A 21,623-nucleotide genomic window follows, 5' to 3' on the forward strand; every position below is an offset into this window, starting at 1 on the left:
AAGGTTCAAATCAAAAGACCTGGCCATCAAGGCAGGTCAAGTAGTGTCAAGTGTAGAGATGGAGACACAGGAGGAATAGCTGAAGGATTCTTCAGCCTCAAGTGAAGCCTTTCTTTCCAATCCCACACTGCCTCTGACTCCACCTCTGCCCTCTACCCTGCCCCCAGCTATGGCAGGACCTGAGGCCAAGCAGCCTCCAAGTTTACAACCTCATCAAACCTTCCTTCCAAACTCCTGCCTCAATTTTGCTGAGAGCCCCCTTTCAGGTACAGCCCATCCCAGCCAGCACATTCTACCTCAGATTTCCTCAGACGTATCACATCTTCAGTCCTTTCACATAAGGAATCCAAGAACTGGGAATCAGAACAGGAAAGCAAGATCCCTGTCAAACTCACCTGTGAAACAGGTACCTCTGTGAAGACTGAGAGCGAGAAAATGGGTGCAGTGCACTGAAGCTGCAAAGACCCTTTCTCACATACCCTGGAGTGTTCCAGAGGATTCCCAGTCACTTCCTAAGGTGACCTGCAGGTTTTCAATTAGAGTAAGTTTGTCTTCTAAAAGACTAACCTACATTTTCATCAGACAAAAAAAGAGGTCACAAATACAGCCTAGAAAGCAAGGGGAAGGGCAAGAGGCCTGTGGTCTGACATTCCTCTTGACTAAAAAGTCCTGCATCATGTTTGCCAAAGCCCACAGGTATGCAAGATGTGTCCCCAGCCGGCACTTGTTTCTACTAACACAGTCTCACCACTTTCCGTCTCAGTGCCACTTCTTCAGGTCCCCTGCCTTTGACCTCCACCTTCTTACACACTGCCTTCCTAATTCAAGACAAAGATGCAGCTTTGCACAGTCGGCACATAAAGTAAGTTTCATTAGCTGAACAAATAGCAATCTGAAGCCAGACTGCCTAACTCACCTCCTAAAACAGTTCATATAACTCAAGAGCATCCATTCTACCAACCAACCACATTTAGCTGGCAGCACAGTTCTGTAAGCCTCAAACTATGACACTGCCAACTCGTTCTTCTGGTTCTGCGGCACTTCCCAACCCAACAACTATTACAAGGAAATCCCAACGATGCTCTATTACCCCAGGATGACGGCTCATGAAGACCTCACCTACTCTCCTGTTTCATAATCTTCCTAGTTTTCTCCAATGAGCATAAATTATCTCAATTATTGGGGGGAAAAATAAGCCTAGGGGAAAGTCTTGTCCATTCCATTTGATGGCACAGAAACACCCCAAGTCCAAACAGGTAGTTCTCGAGACAAGTATTTGAGTTGCCCATGCTTTCCGAGGTTAACACACTCACACTGACAGTCCTTAACTGGATTCAGTGGTAAGAGTATTACACTTTTGTGTCTTGGAAACTGACACATTTCAAAACTCTGCAGGTCATTTTTTATTTTCTCCCACAAGAACACCAGAAAACGCCAACATTTCAGAAACAGCTTCACTACTCTGCCACTCACGTCCTTCAGGTGCATCTTTTAGTCCTCTGCTATCTAAGGCCCAAGGAGGTCCTAGCTATGAGCTTTAATGCGCCCTCATCACACTGGTCCCTGCCTTACCCTCTTCAGCTTGGTCCCATTGCTCTTACGGTAAATTCCAGACCCCCTCAGTCCTGGAACCTGCCCATTTGTCTCTCTCTGCTCCAACCACACTGATCTTCCTTGAGTCCAAACACTCTCTCTGCCACAAATGCTCTCCCTTTTCTGCTTATTTAGCTCCTGCATGTCCTCTGATCCCAGATGAAGGAAGGCCCCGTTACCAGATCACAGCATCCTTCTCTCCTTGGCCCATGTAAGTTTCCTCAAGTTTATTAGATTAGCTACAATTGCTCTCCCATTAATCTCACAGTAAACTCCACTGAGCAGGGAGAGATTCCTAGCACAGAGGCACAGTATGCACTCTGATATTCGACTAACTCAATAGAGAAATCACTACTTGCAATGCCACAAAGTCACAAAGTAAGTGATGCAAAACAAGTGAGAAGAACTACTTACAAGAGTTGAGAACTGGAGTCTTTTAAATGCCTTATCATTCAATACTTAAATTTAAAAGGGTTCTTTCTTAAAAAAAAAAAAACGTACAATACAGATACCAAAAAGTTTATAAAAACAGAAAACTACTGCTAACCCTAACCCAAAGATTTTGTTGACATCTTGGTACAAATTCTTCCAGGATTTTTTTCTACCAAGAGCAGCATTATTTCTTTCCTCTCTATCAAAATATAAGATTGTACGATCTGCCAAATGATACTGCATTAATAGAGATGACTTGACATTTAAAAAAAAAATGATGTCATCTGAATGGAAATAACAATGCATCCAAATCATTAATACATTAATCCCATTCTCTACACCACATCCAAGATGAGAGGCAATCCTCTGCAAAAACCAGCTTCAGAATTTTAGGGGCAGCAGAGGGGATGAAAGATGAAGGGTGGGGGAGTTAGCAAGGAGTGGGTCTAGCAGATCACTCTCAAAATCCCCAATCTAAACCGCTTCCTCCAAAAAAGGGCCAACTTTTCTGAGATACAGGCTATAGAAGCGAAGCAATGGGGTGACTCTGTGGCTTGGTTCTTAAAAGCCATCTGGTAACTCTGCTCTCCAAGGACAAAACAGGGCTAGAAATGGAGTTACCAAGTCATCCCCCAAGTCCAAGCAGAGGTATACTGGAGCTTGGAGCTCCCAGAAAATACTCATACACAGCTTGCAAACAGGAGCATTCCTGGGATCTGGTGCCCCACAGGGCAGGCACAAGCCCAGCTCTACCTCTCCACCACTCAGCAGTCTTGGGCAAGCAGCCTGGCCTCCAGAAGTCCAGTTATCTCACCTGTAAAATGAGGACTATACTCTCCCTTCCCAAATCGGCTTATTAGTGGCACTGAAATAATAAGTCTGTGAACTGAGCTTAGCATACAGTGGGCACTCAAATTGGGGCCAGTTTGATCTTTTAGCTTTCCTCCACAGCTTGCTGTCAGGTCTAACAAGCTAACAGCACTCTGGTGCCAGCGAACATTTCACGTAAGATTGAAGGCAGGAGGAGAAAGGGACAACAGAGGATGAGATAGTTCGATGGCATCACCAACTCAGTGGCCATGAATTTGAGCAAGCTCCGGGAGTTGGTGATGGACACAGAAGCCTGGCGTGTTGCAGCCCACGGGGTCGCAAAGAGTTGGACATCACCAAGTGACTGAAATGAACTGAACTTGTAACCACTACCAGAAGAAAAAGAATATCAACAGGACAGTGGGTCCAAGACTGAAGCAACTGCACAGAAGGCTGGCTGTCCCTCAGTTTCTCTGTGCTACCACAGCCAGAAGGTGTCACTGTGTGAAATGGACACACAAGAACCACAGACTTAACCAGTACTGTGTACTCGGAGAAAACTGAAAGAAGTAAAAGGGTAAGGAAGAGAGAAAAATTAAAGGCTCAAGTGACTCACTCGGACTTTGATCTAAAGAATCCAAAGCTCTAAAGATAAGGATGAACCACACAACTAAAGAAGTAGGGTCAGATACACAAAATTAAGCAGTCCCTGCAAAATTCCCAGGGCAAGGGAGAAACATGCACGCACGTTTCCCGAGGCATTCAGTGCCTAAGGGAGGGGTCCCCATTCATTTCTGGGTCCCAGTGTTTACACACACACCAAGTGTCAGTCACGCTCTAGGCTAGGGCCCTGCCCATAAGCCTTTCCTTGTTGAAGTGATCAATTCCGATTCTTGGCAATAATCCCTTTAAAAGGCCAGCTGCTGCTGTCTAGTCACTGATGCCAACCCTTTCCAGGTGGGGAAAAAGAAATCAATACAGCCAACGCCTAGAGGGGGAGGCAAATTTAAAGTATAAGGCCCTGAGAAAGGCCGGAACCCAGAGAGGGGAAAGGGTCCCGTGGCTCCCCGGGGTCAGGCAGGAAGGGCGCGAGCTGGGGGGGGGGGGTAGGGCCAGCCCTGCAGGCGTGGGCGCGCGGGGACTCTTATTCTGACACGGGATCCGCAGCCGCCGTCGCCGTGGAGTTCAGCGCCGCGGCCCGGCCTGCCCGCGACCCTCGTCTCCCGCCCGGGACCCCCGCCCCGCGCGCCCACGTGCCACTGCCCCCAGGCCCGTCCCGGCCGCTCGGAAGCTGCACCTCACGACCTGGCCCCGACTCTGACCCCCAGAGGAAGAGCAAGAGGAAGAGGGGCGACGCCGCGACTTTCTGGGACCCCCGCCCGGCCCGGCCCCCACGTGCCCGAGCGGCGTCTGAGCGCGGAACTTTCCAGGGTAGCGCGAGGAAGACGCTCCCGGAATACAAGGAGTAGAACTCGCTCGCTCTCACTTTTCCACGCTCTCATCGGGGTCCCTCACAGCCCCCAGACCCTCCGACCCTGCCCAGCCCACACCGCCCCTGCCGCTCCAGTCTCCCTCATCCGACCCCGGCCCTGACCCCAGCCCCCGCCCCCCGCCAAGTTTGGTCCGGAACTTACCGGGCCGCGGGCCGGCCGGGCCCTAGGACAGTGCACGGGTTCAAGGGGCCGCGGGGCCCGGGTCGGGGTCGCCTGCGGGGCCGGGCGGCCGAGGGGCTGGGGGCGCTGGGCCACGCGCGCTCGCTCCGCCTGTGGGGCCGCCCGGGCCCGCGGCGCTCGTTCCGCCGGTCCGCCCGCCCGCCCGCGCCGCCGGCCAGATAATGCGCCCCTCGGCCGCACACATGGAGCCCGGCGCCGGCGTCACCGCCCGGGACATGCGCACCAGGTCAGCGCGCCCGGCCCGCGGCCCCCAAAACACCGGGGAGCTCTTAAAGGCGACGCCGCCCGCCCGCGCCCGGCTGGGCGGGGCCAGGCGGTTGGTGGGCGGGGTCTGATATTGGTGGGCGGGGTCGGTTGACCAGCACCGCCCCGGAAGCACCGCCCCTCCCGACCTCCCTCCACGAGACGCCCTGCCCCGTGCGCCGGTTTCCCACGAGGGCTCGGGCGGGCTCCTGTAGCAGCGCCGAAGGGTCGTCGCCAGCTCACCCGCGGCACAGCCCGGCGGGCCGCGCCCAGGGCTGACTCACGGCGCGCTCACTGCTGACCTCGCTCCAACTGGGCTGCGAGACATCGAGCAACTGCTTCTGAAAACCGAGGTTTGAATGCCACCCCCGCGGGGTCGACACCCAGAAGTTCCCCTCCAGGGGATCGGCGAAACCATAATTCCTCCAGCTCAGTAAAGAGAGTTCTATAAAGCGCCAGACCCACCCACAAACACTTAAAAGAGATGACTGCTCTCCCTCTTCAGTTACCTCCCAATCTGCCCCGTGCCTCTAGGAGAAGGTGAAACCTCTCAAGAAAGCAAATCTGCGCCCTTCCCTCTGCAGTGACGTGGAGGAAACACGGGAAACAGTCTAACCCGAGAGGATGGGCTTTGGAGATATTCAACTACATAAAGCAAAACACAATTTTAATAGGGAAAATAAAATATCTTGTATTACAAAAAGCTCTCAATATCAAGGTTAGGTTCTGAAGAATCACCGAAAAAAGGCCCTTCCCAAGTTCTTTTTATGGCATTCATACAAATAATTCACGATGAGACACCTAGATAACACATCCTAATACATATTCATCAAGTGAAACAAAGTTTCACCAAACATACTTGTACCACTTGAAATGTAGTGATATTTTTCTACCTCATTTTTGTTTTAAAGAGAAGCAATGTAATTCTGACCCACAACTGGTCTTGACCCCAAACTTTAAAAACACTTGATGTTGAAGCTGAAACTCCCAATACTTTGGCCACCTCATGTGAAGAGTTGACTCATTGGAAAAGACCCTGATGCCGGACAGACTGAGCGACTTCACTTTCACTTTTCACTTTCATGCATTGGAGAAGGAAATGGCAACCCACTCCAGTGTTTTTGCCTGGAGAATCCCAGGGACGGGGGAGCCTGGTGGGCTGCCGTCTGTGGGGTCGCACAGAGTCGGACACGACTGAAGTGACTTAGCAGCAGCAGCTGGGAGGGATTGGGGGCAGGAGGAGAAGGGGACGACAGAGGATGAGACGGCTGGATGGCATCACCGCCTTGACGGACATGAGTTTGGGTAGACTCTGGGAGTTGGTGATGGACAGGGAGGCCTGGCGTGCTGCGATTCATGGGGTCGCAAAGAGTTGGACACGACTGAGCAACTGAACTGAATGTAGAATAAGTTTTACAAGTAAAAGTTTTCTGCCATGTTCCCCCCCCCACGTCAATAAGTTCAAAAAAGCGCATTTTAATTGTGAATTCCACACCTAACCAGCAACTTTTTGTTGCTGATTCCACCCCCAACCCTACCCAAAAAATCTTCCAAGGGCTTAAAGCCAAATCTGGTACAACCTCTCCAGGGCCAAAAGAGAAGCATTCCTCAAACTAAAAATGATACAAAATACAAGTTGTTGACCCTCAAGACACCTTGCCTGACCCAGTTTTGTCAGCAATTTGCTTTGCTACAAAGAAATTTAAATGTTCAAATTCAAAAACCAAACAAAAACAGTTTATTCTCAAAACAGGTAACTGGGTAGAGGAATGCAGGAAAATCCCTGATCCCAGAGGCAAAGGTAGTTTAAAGCAAATATGATTTTCACTCTAATTCGGCAGCTCTATATTTTGAGAACTGCTTTACTCAACAATCAATCAGATGATGTATATTAAAGCAATACAAGCAAAATATTACCTCACTGCTCCTCAACTGGGTCGTGACTAATCCAACTTAATTAACTACAGACACAGCAAAGTGTGGTCAGGTGGGAGATCCAAGACTTGAGCCTGACATAGCGATTCCAGGATCTGAGCTGGCAAACCTTGTGTAAATCACCCAGGTGACAACCATCCTGTTTTAAAGAGGAAGGCATCAGCTGTGACACAGTAATGACATGGCCCCATGGACTGAGATGTGAACTGGTGACAGGTGGTCCTCCAAAGAAAGTGCCAACTTCTCTGGCTGGCAAAGGATGAAATGATTTATTTTGTGATAGGAAGGGAGGACCAAGTGTGTAGATGGAAAAAGCGATGGTGAATCCAGACCTGTTTGGCGTCCCAGATGCTCAGGTGGGTGAATGCCCATGCTGCTTGGCTTAGAGGCCTTGTGCCATAGTACTGGACTAAACAGCAAATTGTTCAGCTGGTGATTAAGAAATATGCTGCAATCACCTTCAGATGCCATTCTAAAACTGAAAACACTAAGAGACAAGTAGGGCTGCTGCTGCTGCTGCTGCTGCTGCTAAGTCGCTTCAGTCGTGTCCGACTCTGTGCGACCCCATAGACGGCAGCCCATCAGGCTCCACTGTCCCTGGGATTCTCCAGGCAAGAGTACTGGAGTGGGGTGCCATTGCCTTCTCTGCAAGTGGGCTAGAACTATGTTTCTCTCGAAGTTTTTTCCCTCTGTCCTAAGAACAAAGCAGTCACTTAATACTTACAGATGCCAGTTAACATAAAAACACTTCTGTTATTAAGTTAAACAAAATTTTCTAGCAAATTCACTTCATATCCTTCAGATCAGATCCTTGCTAATAATAGCCAAGCCTCCTTCCACCCTAACCACTGAAGAAATATTCTAATTATCTCTCTAATGTACTATTAGATAAACTTCCAAACACCATCTGAGCTAAATTTCTGTACAACAGAGGGACTGACAAAAAGAAATTTGGGCCAAATTCCATGTTTGTGTCCTCGTTTATAAAGCATAAATTGGTCAAAGGCTCCAAAGTAGTGTGAAACTGACTGAAAAGGAGTAGCATCACCTACTGAATGTTTAAGGTACTGTACTTTTTGGGTTTCAATCAGAAAATTTCTTTGAAGATTCTGGTGGACAAAAATTTTAAATGTCTTATGTGATAAATAAGAACTGGATTTTGTAGGCTGGGGAGCCTAGAGGCACCAGCTCCACAAGTTCACAGGCTGGTGGCACAGAAAGACACAGAATGATTTCAATGCAGAAAATGCATTCATAGGAAAGACAGGACTCAGAGAGGAAAGGACTGCTCCCCTCCCTGGGGAGGGCTCTGGGAAATCTTTGCGGATGTGACATTTGAGCCAGCTCTTAATGGATGGACATCCTAAGCACCGAGAATAGCAGAGGCAAGGGGCCAGAGCTGGCTGCTCCTGGAGTGGCTTTGGCGCAGAAAGGGCTGAAAAGGGGTGGATTCATTATCCTTTAAACTTTCTAGATGGCTTTCTCTCTCAGAATGCTTAAATTCATAAGCTAAGCAGGCCTAGTTATGAAGACTTTAACCAATTTTTAGATTACCACTATCAAACAGTGATACTAAGCTCCAACGTGTATTCTAAGAAGCTCTCCAAAGAATAAACAGGTTGTTCATTCAAGTTGTTTTTTTTTTTTTTAAAAAGGGACTTCCCTCGTGATCCAATAGCTAAGACTCTGAGCTCCCAATGCAGGAGGCCCGGGTTGGATCCCTTGTCAAGGAACTAGATCCCACATGCTGCAACTAAAGTTTGTGCATGCTGCAACTAACTCCCAGTGCAGCCAAATAAAAAATAAATAAATATATTTTTTTAAAAAGGTACCCTTATGAAAAAGAGCACTAGACTTCCCTGGTGCCCAGTGGTTAAGAATCTACCCGCCAATGCAGGGGACATGGATTCTATCCCTGATCTGGGACGATTCCACATGCTGAGGGGCAACTAATCCTCTGAACCACAACTACTGAGGCCCGCAAACCCTAGAACCTGTGCTTTGCAACAAGAAAAGCCACCACAACGAGAAGCCAATGCAACACAACTAGAGAGGAGTTAGCTCAATGCAACTAGAGAAAGCCCGCATGCAGCAACAAAGACCCAATGCAGCCAAAAATTAATACATACACACATACATAAATAGAAATGTGATCATAAAATTTAAAAAAACAATTATTTAGAAAGAAAGAAAAAGAGCACTGACTACTTTCCACTAAAGTCTGAAACTATTTTCATTGAGTTTAGGGACAATATAACCACAGTCTCTAAAAGGATTATTTTTAAGTTTCTTATTTCACCCCAAATTCATATTCAGGTGGTGAGATTACAAAGCAATTGGGTTGGGAAAGGAAAAGATTCGTTTCTATGTGAATTTCATTTCCCTAGTACTTTGATATTTTTGGTACTTTTTTCAAGGACCAGAAAAGAGTTCAAGGGGATGTACTTTAAGAAAAATACAATACTCCCAACACATTACAGCTGCTACAACAAATGTCACTGTTTAAAAACAATCACAACACTTTTACACTAGATTTGGAGTTTGTGGGAGACATCAGCTCCTGTTTGCCCCATCCCAGGAAAGCTCTCTGAAGTGCAGCTCTCTGGAGATGAGCCACCTTGTCAACATGTGTTTGAGTATCCTTTCTAACCATGACTCTGAACACTTAGTGTCAATGCAACATGGAGTTCAGGCTCCATGTGTAGTTAAGTCTCTGTGACCCTGACGATATCCCTCTATTACAGGGTTCTGAGCACAAATGCTTCCCTAAAGGGTTAAATACAAACTGCTAAGAAGTATCACTGTGAACCATGAACCGGATGTGTATCTCCCACTCTGTCTTCATCTGAATGTGTCACCAGTTGGCAAGGAGTATCTCTTTTGTGTCTATACATGGCTGACAAAAAAAAAAGCACACCTAATTTAGATCTATTTTAAGTCTTTGAAAAGTTAGTCAGTGAACCATTTTTCTATGAATTAAAGAATTAAAAGGGAAAAAAATCAGAAGATGACCAGGAAAAAAAAAGTGCTATATGATGGTCTTAAATCTAGAAATAAATCTATTCAAACACACTTAACAAAGAAAGTGTTAGTCACATCATTTGTTTGCTAATAAACATCCTTGGTTTAGACATGAAGAAAAACATATTGTAAAACCTTGGTATTCAGTTCATACCTCCATCTCCAATTAAATGGCAGATCTTCCAACTTGACATAGGAAGGAGGAAAACATTCGTCCCAAAGTTTTCCTAACAGGATGAGAACTTGCTGACTCCACTGGTGCCCAGCATTTTACTATAGAAAATATATGAGGTGGGTCTTTCTAGTTTTCTCCCTCACAGCTTGCCCTAGTCCATGCTGACCTAGTCAGGCCTACAATTTTACCAACTCCTGGTTTGAGAGCAGTAAAATCTTTTCTTCAAATTTGGGTCAAAAATCAACCTTCACCATATGTAAAATAGATAGTCAATGGGAATTTGCTGTATGGTTCTGGAAACTCAAACAGGGGCTCTGTATCAACCTAGAGGAGTGGGATGGGGAGGGAAATGGGAGGGAGGTTCAAAAGGGAGGGGATACATGTATACCTATGGCTGATTCATGTTGAGGTTTAACAGAAAACAACAAAATCCTGTAAAGCAATTATCCTTCAATAAAAAAAATAAAATTTTTAAAAATCAACCTTCAGTATAGATACTTTAAGAGGATAAACATAAACTTGAAACCTTTATAAATATAAAATATAAAGCCTAAACCTTGAAAATGTCATGCAAGTTAAAAAATCGTTTTGCATGTTAAGGATTTTAGACCAGCTGGAAGGCTGCAGTCCATGGGGTCGCTAGGAGTCGGACAGGACTGAGCGACTTCACTTTCACTTTTCACTTTCATGCATTGGAGAAGGAAATGGCAACCCACTCCAGTATTCTTGCCTGGAGAATCCCAGGGATGGGGGAGCCTGGTGGGCAGCATCTATGGGGTCGCACAGAGTCGGACACGACTGAAGTGACTTAGCAGCAGCAGCAGCAGCAGCAGGGCTTCCCTAGTGGCTCAGTGGTAGAGAATCCACTTGTCAATGCAGGGGACACAGGTTCCATCCCTGACTCAGGAAGCTCCCACATGCCACAGAGCAGCTAACCCGGTGCACCACAACTATTGGGTCCGCACTCTAAAGCCCGGGAGCCACAGCTACTGATGCCTGAGGGCCTAGAACCCACCTTCCGCAATGAGAAGCCAGAGCACTGCCACCAGAGAGTAGCCCCCATTCACTGCAACTAGAGAAAAGTCTGTGCAGCAATGAGGACCCAGCACAGTCAAAAATAAATAAATAAAATTTAAAAAAAAAATTTTTTTAGACCAGCTTAAATGACAATTCTCAAAGGGAAGAAAAAATTCACATGCAGAGACTTCCCTGGTGGTCCAGTGGCTAAGACTGTGCTCTCAGTGCAGGGAGCCCAGGTTCTATCCCTGGTCAGGGCACTAGATTCCACATGCCACAACCAAAGATCCTGCGTGCTTCAACTATATAAATATTAAAAAAAAAAATCGGAAGCACTCCCCATTCTCTGTCCTCCATGTAGACTGCATACTATTACAAAGAGAGTCTGCACAGTCTGATTTCACTAGCCACCACTGGTTTCTGATTGAAAATACTTATTCAGAGTTCAATTTAAATATAACTTTACAGTTCAATCTTGAATCCTACTATGACACATTTTATAAGACTCTCTACTTTTGAAGGTAACTGAGCTTTTCTTGCCAAAGGTGCTCCATTCAAACACTGATTTTTAGATGAGCATAACCACATCAGGTCAAGAGAATTCACCAGACTGTTTTTCAGGTCCACATCCCTGATGGTGCCCATGCTGTTCCTCTCCTGTGAATGCCCAGTCACCTAAAAAGTAGCTCTCCCCATTTCCCTTTCCTTTGCAGGCTCTCCAATCCATCCCTCCTTCCACATTCCAGTTGCAGCATTTTGCTGCACTTTCCAGTTCATGAACCTCTCTTTTCCTAGCAGTATATGAGGGCCCCTGTATCCAGCCAGGCGCCTAACCCTTGACAAGTTAAATGAGCACTCCCATCACACTTGAAGGTAAGGTTTTTGCTATAACATACTGCAGCCACATAGTGTGTAAGTTTGAGCCTTTTTCCTAGTTACCCTGTCATGCTTCAGAAGGCACGGCAAGTCCATAGGGTATACCAAGGTGATGTAGTGGTGGTGGCAGCAGCAGCAGAGGCAGTACAAGGCTACAGTGAACTAAGGGAACCCATTGGGGAAAATCAGCCAATCCAAGAACCTCTAGATCAGGGGTCCCAAACCTCTGGGAATGCCTGATGATCTGAGGTGGAGCTCATGTACCAACAGAAATAAAGTGCACAATAAATGTAATGAGCTGGAATCATCCCATAACCATCCTCCTTCCTTCTGGTTCGTGGCAAAACTGTCCTCCATGAAACCGGTCCCTGATGCCAAAAAAGTTGAGGACTGCTGCTCTAGATCACTGGCCCTCAGTCATAAACAGCAGCCTGTGGCCCCAACATGGACTGGTTTGCTCTTGGGCAGTATTAACAGCTATTGGTAGCTGTCCAAACTTGGTGCCAACCTCAAGAGGAATAGCCAGCCTTGATATGATTCTATAACAATTACCTTTACTGTTGTTTAGTTGCTAAGTCGTGTTCAACTCTTTGCGACCCCATGGACTGTAGCCTGCCAGGCTCCTCTGTCCATGCGATTTCCCAGGCAACAATACTGGAGTGGGTTGCCATTTCCTCCTCCAGGGGATCTCCTGTATTGGCAGGCAGATTCTTTATCGCTGAGCCACCTGGGAAGCTACCTTTACTAGGCACCTACAACAGTCTGGCTGCTTGCTTCGTGCTTACCATCCCCAACAGCAAATGAAGAGACTGAGGCTCCAATGTTAGGCCACGTTCCTAAGGGCACAGAGCCAGCAAGTGGCAGAACCTGGCTTTCTGGCTCTAAAGTTTCTCTTGCACACAGGGCTTCCCATGGCACTTTTTACCAAGCAGTAAAGACAAATAACAGCAAACGATTATCCAAGAACACACTCTTGCAGAAGGATCTATCTACTGTCTGCTTCCGTAAGTTCTATACACATCTCCAGAGTAGCCTTTTGCAGGCAAGCTACTGCAGGGAACCCTGTGATAATGCAACAGGAAACTGTCCTGTTAACCACCCTGCCAGACAGTCCTGAATTTGTGGGTACATGAGCTGGGCCTCCAGCACTGCTAAGTGCAGGTCCACTAGCTCCCAGCTCTGACAGAGCGGTTTACTGAGCAAAAAGTGAGAACCTAACATGTTTTCTATGCTCACACTGGAGCCTAAGAACGCAGCCTGGAGGGCGGGGAACAGGAAGTGAAGAGAGAGCAAGCATCCACTTCCCAAGGGCAGCAGAGCCCAGAGGTGGGAGTATGATCACGTGCACAGTTGCAATACTTGTCCACGCCCACTTCCGGCCTGGGCTTTCCTCTTCACCTCAGGAGTCAGTACTTGGGTGGAGAGAAAGGAAAAGAAGACTACCAGGAACTCCTTGTAATATGCTCCCTCTCCCCTGGGACCTGGGCCCTGAATGAGTATCCAACCCTGCTCTCTGGCTCCACCCCTCACAAATACACTTATTTAAGGAAAACACCTGTCACATGATTGCTCTACGTGGACTAACATCAAATCTGGACCACAACATAGGAAAATCAAACTAGTGCTTCCCCAGTCCCAGTATAAGAAGGAACCGTAGGGCAGAGGGAACTCTGCGCCAAGAATACTAATACAAGAGAAAGCAACCTAGTTCTTTGAAATCTCACCTTTCCTACGCCATGAACAACAGCCAAGTACTACCCGTCTGATTTTTTTTTAAGCGATTCCAAATGAGGCAAGAGGACATTTAGAGTTGTGTATCTCTTTGCATATCTGGGCTTCCCAGGTGGCACTAGTGGTAAAGAACCTGCCTGCCAATGCAGGAGACATAAGAGACAAGGGTTCAATCCCTGGATTGGGAAGATCCCCTGGAGAAGGGCACTGCTGCCCACTCCAGTATTCTTGCCTAGATAATCCCATGGACAAGAGGAGCCTGGTGGGCTACAGTCCATAGGGTCGCACAGAGTTGGACACGACTGAAGCAACTTAGCATGCATGCATCTCTTTGCATAATAGAGACTGCCATGAAGAAATGCCACGGGATTCCTAAACACACTGCCACCAGCTTCAGGAGGAGCAAAGCTGAAAATGCTCTGGTAAATAACCATTCCATAATCTGGTTTGTTTCTCCAAGACTATAGCCGCCCCAGTCATCCTGGATCAACTAGTGCCAAAAGCCAACAATCAACCGGGAAAACACCATAATTTCTGCTTCCTTTCAGAGGGAGGAAACAGAAAGAGTCCGGTGAGGAAATGAGAAGGGTAGTAAGGTTTTACTTCCAAACCTTCAAGAAACTCTACCCCAAAATCTCAACATCCAGGGATATTCTCAGAGAAGCCCTGAGATATTCTTTCACTCATTTGTTTATTTGTCTGACCGGGATGTAAGATCCTAGAGGCCTGACTGCGTCTCTCTAGCCAGCTCACTGCTAGACTTCCAGCACCCAGCATGGTGTGCCTGGTGCATCACTGGCACCCATTTATTGCTGAATTATTTGCTGGCATAGGAAGTTATATGAGCCAGAAGAGCTAACACTTTCTATTTTCCAATCCAATTTAAGTTACATTAAAAAACAAAAACCCTACCTTAGGGCCACACAGGAAAACTCATAGCAAGTTAAGCCCTTCCTTAAGTGTTCAAACGTCCCTCATATGCCAGTTTGGAGGGATAAATTCATATCCAAGCAAAACACCCATATAGACAAAGGCAGCTAGTCTGCAGAGAATATAATGTCAAACTTAATACTAGAAATTCAAAATAACAACATCCACTCATTTGAATGGAACAACTCCACAGAGTAGTTACTTCCCAATTCCGAAAGAGGTCAGTTTCTTTCTTATCAACAAAATCCCACAGGGATTTAATGCCCCCAGTGCTGTCTCCAACAGGAAGGAAACCCTGACTTCCCCAGCTATTTAAGTTATATAAATCAACAGTTTATCGTCTAGAGTTAGAAGCTGGGCAGTGTTGGGACCCACATGCCTTTTAGAGCAGCCTACCAACGGATAACCACGTTACATTACATCTAATAAATGTACTTAGATCAATATCATTTCTAACTATCCAAGGGTTTTTATTGCTGTAAGGATCTTTCAATTCAAAAAAAAAAAAGGTTTAAAAAACTTCCTGTTAGATAAAAGAGACGAGATGGTGGCGCCACCATCCACCAAAGTGAAGTCTGTGGTACATAAAGAGACATAATTTTAGAAGGGATAATAATTCCTTTAAAGTTCTTAACTTTGTGTTTTATATTTTAAAAATAATAAACTTTGCTCCTTTCCCAAACAATGGAATAAATGTCCTTAAGAGAATTAAGAGAAATTTAAGATTGGCAGATATTTCTTAGCTTCAACAGTAAAATTCACTGTGTATGTATGAAAGAGAGAGGGAGAGGGAGAGTGGGGGGCAGAAGGAGGGAGAGGGGATATTTTTTGGAAGGAACCCTTTTTTTCTAACTTGGGAGCAATGCAGTGGAGGCCTAGCTCAGATTTCTCACCCACTATTCCCCTGCAACCCAGGTTTTAGCTATCAGGGACAAGTGCCATCTGTCCCCACAGGAATAAGTGAAAAAGGCTGAGCCCAACTCATCAGGCCCAATTTTAAGGCTTTCACTAATTGCTAACAAAAACAGCTTCTCAGGAAAAAAAAAAAGTGTCCTGCCCATTCCAGTCCCCATCCGCAGAGGTTGAGTTAGCATCTCCATAGTTCTCTGGATATTTGGGACCTCAAGGTGAATTCTGATCTCATGGGCACTAAGCTACACACTCAATGTACTATTATTGTGTGGCAACAAATGCCTTTGTACATCACGTTTGCAGTCTTTTGTCCCCAAATCTGATCCATTACCCAGAAAGAATGTTTCGTCTTCCAAGGTTCTAATGTGTAAGAAGAGATCACTTATCAGGTAACTCTTGCGTATCCTTCAGTCAAGCAGTCCCAAAATCTGGCCTAGGATCCTATATGGTTCACCTTCTTTTTCTTCCCACAATTCAAGTTTGTAATAATCTTCTATCCGGCCTGTGGTCTAATTATAGTGATACATCTCCTTGTCCTTAACTCACAGGTTACCCTATTTTACAGGGGGAGAAAGCAAGGCCAAGGCAAACACAAACCCCTGCCACAAAGCCAATCTATCTCACAACTGCTATCTGAACATAGAAAAATGCTAGACCCGGGTAGGCAGTGGATTTTGCAAGAGACAAGTTTCTTTCTCTTTGCTCTTCAGGCATATTTAGCCTTGGCAAAATATCAAATGCTTCCTGGTCTGGGAGTCCAGGCCAGAACTATAGTCTCCTGAGCACAACAACCAACCTTTATTGCACACCAACCATGTGCTAGGTGCTGTGCTGGCTGCCTCCGGTTCATTACCCTAGATTCATTCATTCACACTAAGAAGCACTTCCCATTTGTAAGCACCTTCACACATATTCACAGAGATATGACCCCCCTCAAATATTTAGTAATGTGCCGATCTTGTGCCATAACTTATCTAAGGCCACACAGCTAGGAAGGACAGACCCAGAATCTGAATCAGGTCCTTCTGACTTCAAAGCTCCCCCTTCCCTAACACCTCACCCTGCTGGTCCTATGGGTTTCATTTCAAATAATAAACATGTGCCAGCACTTCTCTGCCCTGTTTCAGGACATCTTAAGCCCCGAGTTCCCCACCATCTTCCTTTTCCCTTCAGGGCAGTGCCTACAGCTGACCAGGAAGAGGCAGTAGAGAAGCAACCAGGTCTGTAGCAGCTTCCTGCCTGGACTTGACTACTGCAGGAGCAGAGGGCCCAGGAAACTCTCCAAGCACTTCTCCACAGAAGAAAATAGCTCGAGTTGAAACTTGTGTCCACATGGTCCACCGACAGATTTAGAACTCAAATTATAGCCTCGGCAGGAGTCTTCACAAAGGACGCAAATTAAGCAAGACCCAGATGGAAATGAACAAGAGAGAGACAGTCTTAAGTCAAACTGTAAAGTGAACTGCAGTTCTAGCAGAGTTAGAGGGAAGAACTGGTTGAAATGCTAAACCAAACAAGTTCAGCCTATATTTCGGAACTCCACTTCAGGAACATTTCTCCCCATGTTTTTAGCCTGAGACTTGTGCATGGACACGAAGTGGTTACAAGTTACTCAGGTTTCAAATTGAGTTCATTCCTGTCCTTTGGACCATCTCTCAATGCCAGCATTCATCTACTTGGGCTCCAGAGAGCTCTGCGTTTGGCAAAACAGATAAAATTAGCTACTGGAGTGAACTTGGAATCCAGGGTGGGCCACTAAAATAAAGTACACATGAGATTTGTAAAAGCCACGTAAAAACTTCCTTTGAGCCAAGCTGAAGTCACCTAACTTAGAGAAATGAATTCAAATCCCCTGTTCTCTGCCTCCCTTCCACCCTTCCTGGATCGAAGGTGACCCATTTCCTGCTTCTTGCCTTGCCTTTCAAACCAGAGTGTCCCACAAACTGAAGATCCACTAGAGATCAAGGGGTAAATGAGTCGACCTCGCGAGAGAAAAAACAGCAGGAAGACCTGAATGAGCGTTTTTTTCCTTCTCCTTTTGCAGAGGTGGGGGGTGAGTTCTACCACGCAGAGGAGGACTTAGGGATGGGACAGGAAGTGGGTCAGTCCCACAACATGAAGGTGTGATAATGGGGTACAATTCTCCAACCCTGTCCGTCCTGTCTCTGCACTGGCCTGACAACACTGTAGTGGCCCCATGACTCAAACATGGAGTAACCACAATTGTCATCTGACAACAGCTCTTGCTCCCCCAAATCTACCAGGCCTTAAAGGATAAGAGAAAACAGTGTTTTGTTTTTTGCCTGTCTCTCAATTTCCCTTCGAGCCACAAATTCCTCCAGGTCCCCTGAAGCTGAGGTAAAAATTCAGAGAATACCCCTAATCTGGCCAGAAAGAAGACTGAAGGTGGGAGGGGCATATTTCCGATCTCTCCTTCCAGAACAGAGAGAAGTGAGTACCAAAAACAGAAACAGGGGAACTCTGAAGTTGGGGTCTTGAAGGAAAAGTGAGGGAAGAGTTTTTGCATTAGAGAATCAGGAGGGAAACCTTTGGAAAGGGGAAATGTCCTAAGGCAAGTGGAAGGAGAACCCCTGGGAATGGAGGGGGACCCTTCAGAGAAGTGAAGAAACTCATTCCCTCTTCAATCAGAGTGGGGGTATCTTGAAAGAGTGGAGGCACACTGCAGGGACATGAGGAGCCTAATAAAGTGGGACATCTCATTTTAGGAAGAGAACCTCTGGAGAAGCCAGGGACCCCTCCAAACACTACAGCACCCATGGATTAGTAGGAGTCCCCCACAAAATGGAAACTGTTTTGGAAAAGTGGGGAACATTTCCTCAGACAAATAAGGATCCAGTCATACGAATGGGTACTTTGGAGTAGTGGGCCCCCTCAGGAAAATGGAGGTACTCATCAAAAAGTTAGGGGTCCCATCAAAAGTGAGGACAACTCAAAAAAATGGGGAACACCTCCAAGAAGGATTCTGACAGAAGCAGGAACACCTCAGATTAGTTGGGGCGGGGCACATGAGGAAAGGAGGAGGTCACCCAAAGAAGTGGGAACAGAGAAGCAGGGAGAGCAACGCAGAAAGGTGGGGGGAAGGAGAACCTATGAAAAGTAGGGGACACCTTAAAAAAGCAAGGACAAAAAAGGAACACAGTACACAGTGGGACAACAGCTCAGAGAAGCAAGGATCTCCTTACAGAGGTGGCGGTCCCCCAGAGAACTGAGGGGGAAGGTCCCCTAGAAACAGGGGTATCTCCTCAGAGAAGTGGCGGTCCCTCAAGGAAGACTGGAGTCGATCCCAGAAAGGGAGGCGGTCCCACATAAAAAGCAATCCCTCGGAGAAGCAGGGGGCCCTTAGAGAAGTTGAGAGGAGGTGTCTCAGAGACGCGGGGCCCTCAGAAAACGGGCCCCTTAACGAAGCAGGAGGTCCCTCAAAGAGATGGGGCACCCTCAGGGAAGGGAGGCTCCCCTCAGAGAGGCAGGGTCCCTTAGAGGAGCAGGTTCCCCCAGACAAGAGGGTCCACGCATGGAAGCGGCCCCCTCGGAGAAGCGGAAGCCCCAGAGAAGCCCGGGGCACCGGAAGCCGGGGACCCGCCACCAGCGGCGTCCGCCCCTTACTCACCGAAGTTGCTCGGCGCCTCTGCGGACTGCTGCTGGGCCCCAGACGGCCCTCGGACCCCTGGCAGGGTCGGATCCCGTCCGCTCGGGTCTGGCGGCGGCAGCTCCCTCAGGTGGCGCCCGCGGCGGCGCCCGCGGCGACGACAGGACGACGGACGATCGACCGACTGACTGCGCGGGCGGCGCGGAGCGCGTTCGGGCAGCGGGGGTGCGCGTGCGCGCGCCGGGGCGCTGACCCCGGGCGGGAGGAGCCGCCGCGCCGCGCTCGAAGCCGCTGCTTGGTCTCGCCGCTCCGTCTCACACTGAAATTGCCCGCTTCGCAGCCCGGCTTCCCCGGTTGCTAGGCAGATTTCGCCTCTCACACTTCCGGGTTGAGGCACGTCTCACCGAGTGACGGCGCCGCAGGCCAATGAGGTCCGGCCAGGGTTCCCGGGATCCGCGCCCCGGAGAGGGCGTGGCCAGCCTCGTGACGGACAGCATTCTGCGGCCAATGAGCATACGGGCCGGCTGGCCCTCAGGATCGCGCCGGGGGCTTGGGCGGGCCCGAGGAGGCGGGACAAGATGAATGACATGCAATTTACCAATGGGAGAGTGGAGCGGACCTCCGGTCCAGTCAGGGCGCTTCGGGGGCGGGGCTTTAGCTTCGGGGCAGGAACATCGCGAGGGGCGGGGCATGAGGACGCGTCAATCCGTGGTCGGCTGCTCGGACACTGGCGGGGGGTTCTGCCCGGCTACCCGGCGGCCGACAACTGTCTGGGCAGGGGGTTCCCCGCAGTGCTCTGCAGGGGCGCCCCACCCACAATGCACCGGAGGCGGCTTAGGCCGGGCGGGCGTGGGGCGGTTACGCCGGGCAGTGGGCGGGGCCGCATGAGGCGCGCTCTGACTCTGGGCGAACTGTGGCCAGCTCTTGTTCCTGAGGGGATGCGTTGCCCTGGGCTCTCTTCTGACTAGAGACACGGGTTCGACCCTCTTCTGAGGAGAACTTTGAGGAATCTTGCCCCTGACCCTTCTTCTGAGAAGAGTTTTAGCGATTCTTGCCTTGCCCACTTTTCTGAGAATTGCCAGGATAAGAATGATTTTGTACATTCGGGACCTAGCTCTCTGTTCTAAGAAAACGTGTAGGGATTCGGGCCCCTGTCCCCTTTACTAGGAAGAATTTGGGGCCCACTGCCTTTCCTGGAGAATATTGAGCGAACATATCCTGCCTCTTTTCTCAGCCCTAGGCCACTGGCCTTCCTCCCTGGTCTGAGGGGCAGTGGGGGTTGCATGTCCTTGGCCTTCATTTCTGAAGATAACTTGGGAAATTCATAACTTGCAAGTCCTTCCTTCCATCAGAGGAGAAACTTGGAACTTAAAGCACCCTTCCTCTGTCCAGAGAGAAATTGCAGGAAACTGATGGCCCCTCACCCTTTTTACTCAATAATTGCCAAGGAGTTGTGTTCCCTGCACTTTTTCTAAGCAGTGTTTGAGTGTTGCAGAAAGAGTTCCTCTTTTCCTTAGAACTGCGACCATTTGACTCCTCTGCCCTAGAAGAGTTATCCATTTAGCCCTCCTTCCCTTTTTTCTTTTTTTATGAGAATTTTTCCAAGCAGCTGTCAATTCTTTCCCAAGGGTCGAATCTGTGGCCCTTCCTAATTCTGTCCTCTATTGGGCTCTTCAGTTCCACTTTTCTGCTCTACTGATTGGAGCCCTTCCAAGAACCAGTCCTTTTTCTCACCTGTCCCCAGACAAAACTAAGCAGTAACTAAACTCTGCTGTAGCATCACCATGGCCTACCAGGTGTCTGAGGCTTTCACCTCTGTCTTCCCTCAGCTGTTCTGAACTCCTCCCCTGATTTATCCCCAAGGAGCCCAGTTATACCCTTTGCAGGCAACCAGACATCCGTTGAATTGAAAGGGTGAAGAAGGTGAAAAAGATCCACAACACTCTGAGGATTCAATATGGCAAACTGTTATCGCCCCCACCCCACCCCCTCACCGACCTATGCACAGAAATACGCAAGATGCTGGGATACCTGAATTATAGGATGGAACTTGTGAGTCTGTATGAACACAGTAAAGGGGAATAGGCCTATTTGACAAGGCAGACTGTTATACTAAAGAGATACCAAGAATAGGTTCTAGGAATGTAGAGGAGGAAAGTGATTAAATGAGATAATGGATGTGAAAGTGCTTTGTAAACCTTGAAGCACTGTTCCCATGTAGAAAGGATTATTGTTATTGTTACAAGTGAGCTGACATTCCTGGGAGAAAAGTAAAAAATAAATGCTGAGAGAGTGATGGGAGATTGGCAGAGAGCCCCGTGGGGCCTGATTCCCTGAGTGAGCTCAGCCTGGACTCAAGTGGTAAGGCTGACAGAGTCCTTAGCTAGAAAAGGAAACTTCTGGAAACATGAAGACACGGTGTTCCCAGAGTGCCTTGTTTGTACCTCTGTTGTAGCACTTGCCACATTCTCCAAGTGTCTGAAGCAGTCTGGGTGGACAGTAAAACCTTGGACTATGGTGACTGGCAGAGCTGGGGTCAACCCCACACCTGTCACTTTCTAGCTAGGCCAGTTATTTTCCTTGCATACATGCTTAGTCGCTCAGTCGTATCCAACTCTTTGCAATCCCGTGGGCCGTAATCCACCAGGCTCCTCTGGCCATGGGATTC

At 48.0% G+C, this 21,623-nt stretch overlaps 1 protein-coding gene across 11 annotated transcripts in view; it reads right to left on the bottom strand.

The window, feature by feature from the left end:
• The window catches only part of GATAD2A (GATA zinc finger domain containing 2A), a 94,434-nt gene extending 75,116 nt beyond the window's left edge, over nt 1–19,318 (bottom strand). For 7 of the 11 annotated variants that reach the window (XM_081496113.1, XM_081496099.1, XM_081496110.1 and 4 more), the window contains exon 1: nt 18,977–19,318. The gene's annotated coding sequence lies outside the window, so the exon portion shown is untranslated. Of the gene's footprint in view, nt 1–4,469; nt 4,730–18,976 lie in introns of those variants that run through there. The other 4 variants (XM_081496115.1, XM_081496106.1, XM_081496111.1 and 1 more) reach the window with 1 other exon arrangement.
• Between the last annotated feature and the right edge of the window lie 2,305 nt (nt 19,319–21,623).

This window comes from Giraffa tippelskirchi, chromosome 6 (assembly GCF_054371585.1).
Source record: "Giraffa tippelskirchi isolate mGirTip1 chromosome 6, T2T-mGirTip1v1.2.pri, whole genome shotgun sequence".
NCBI classification, from domain to species: Eukaryota; Metazoa; Chordata; class Mammalia; order Artiodactyla; family Giraffidae; genus Giraffa; species Giraffa tippelskirchi.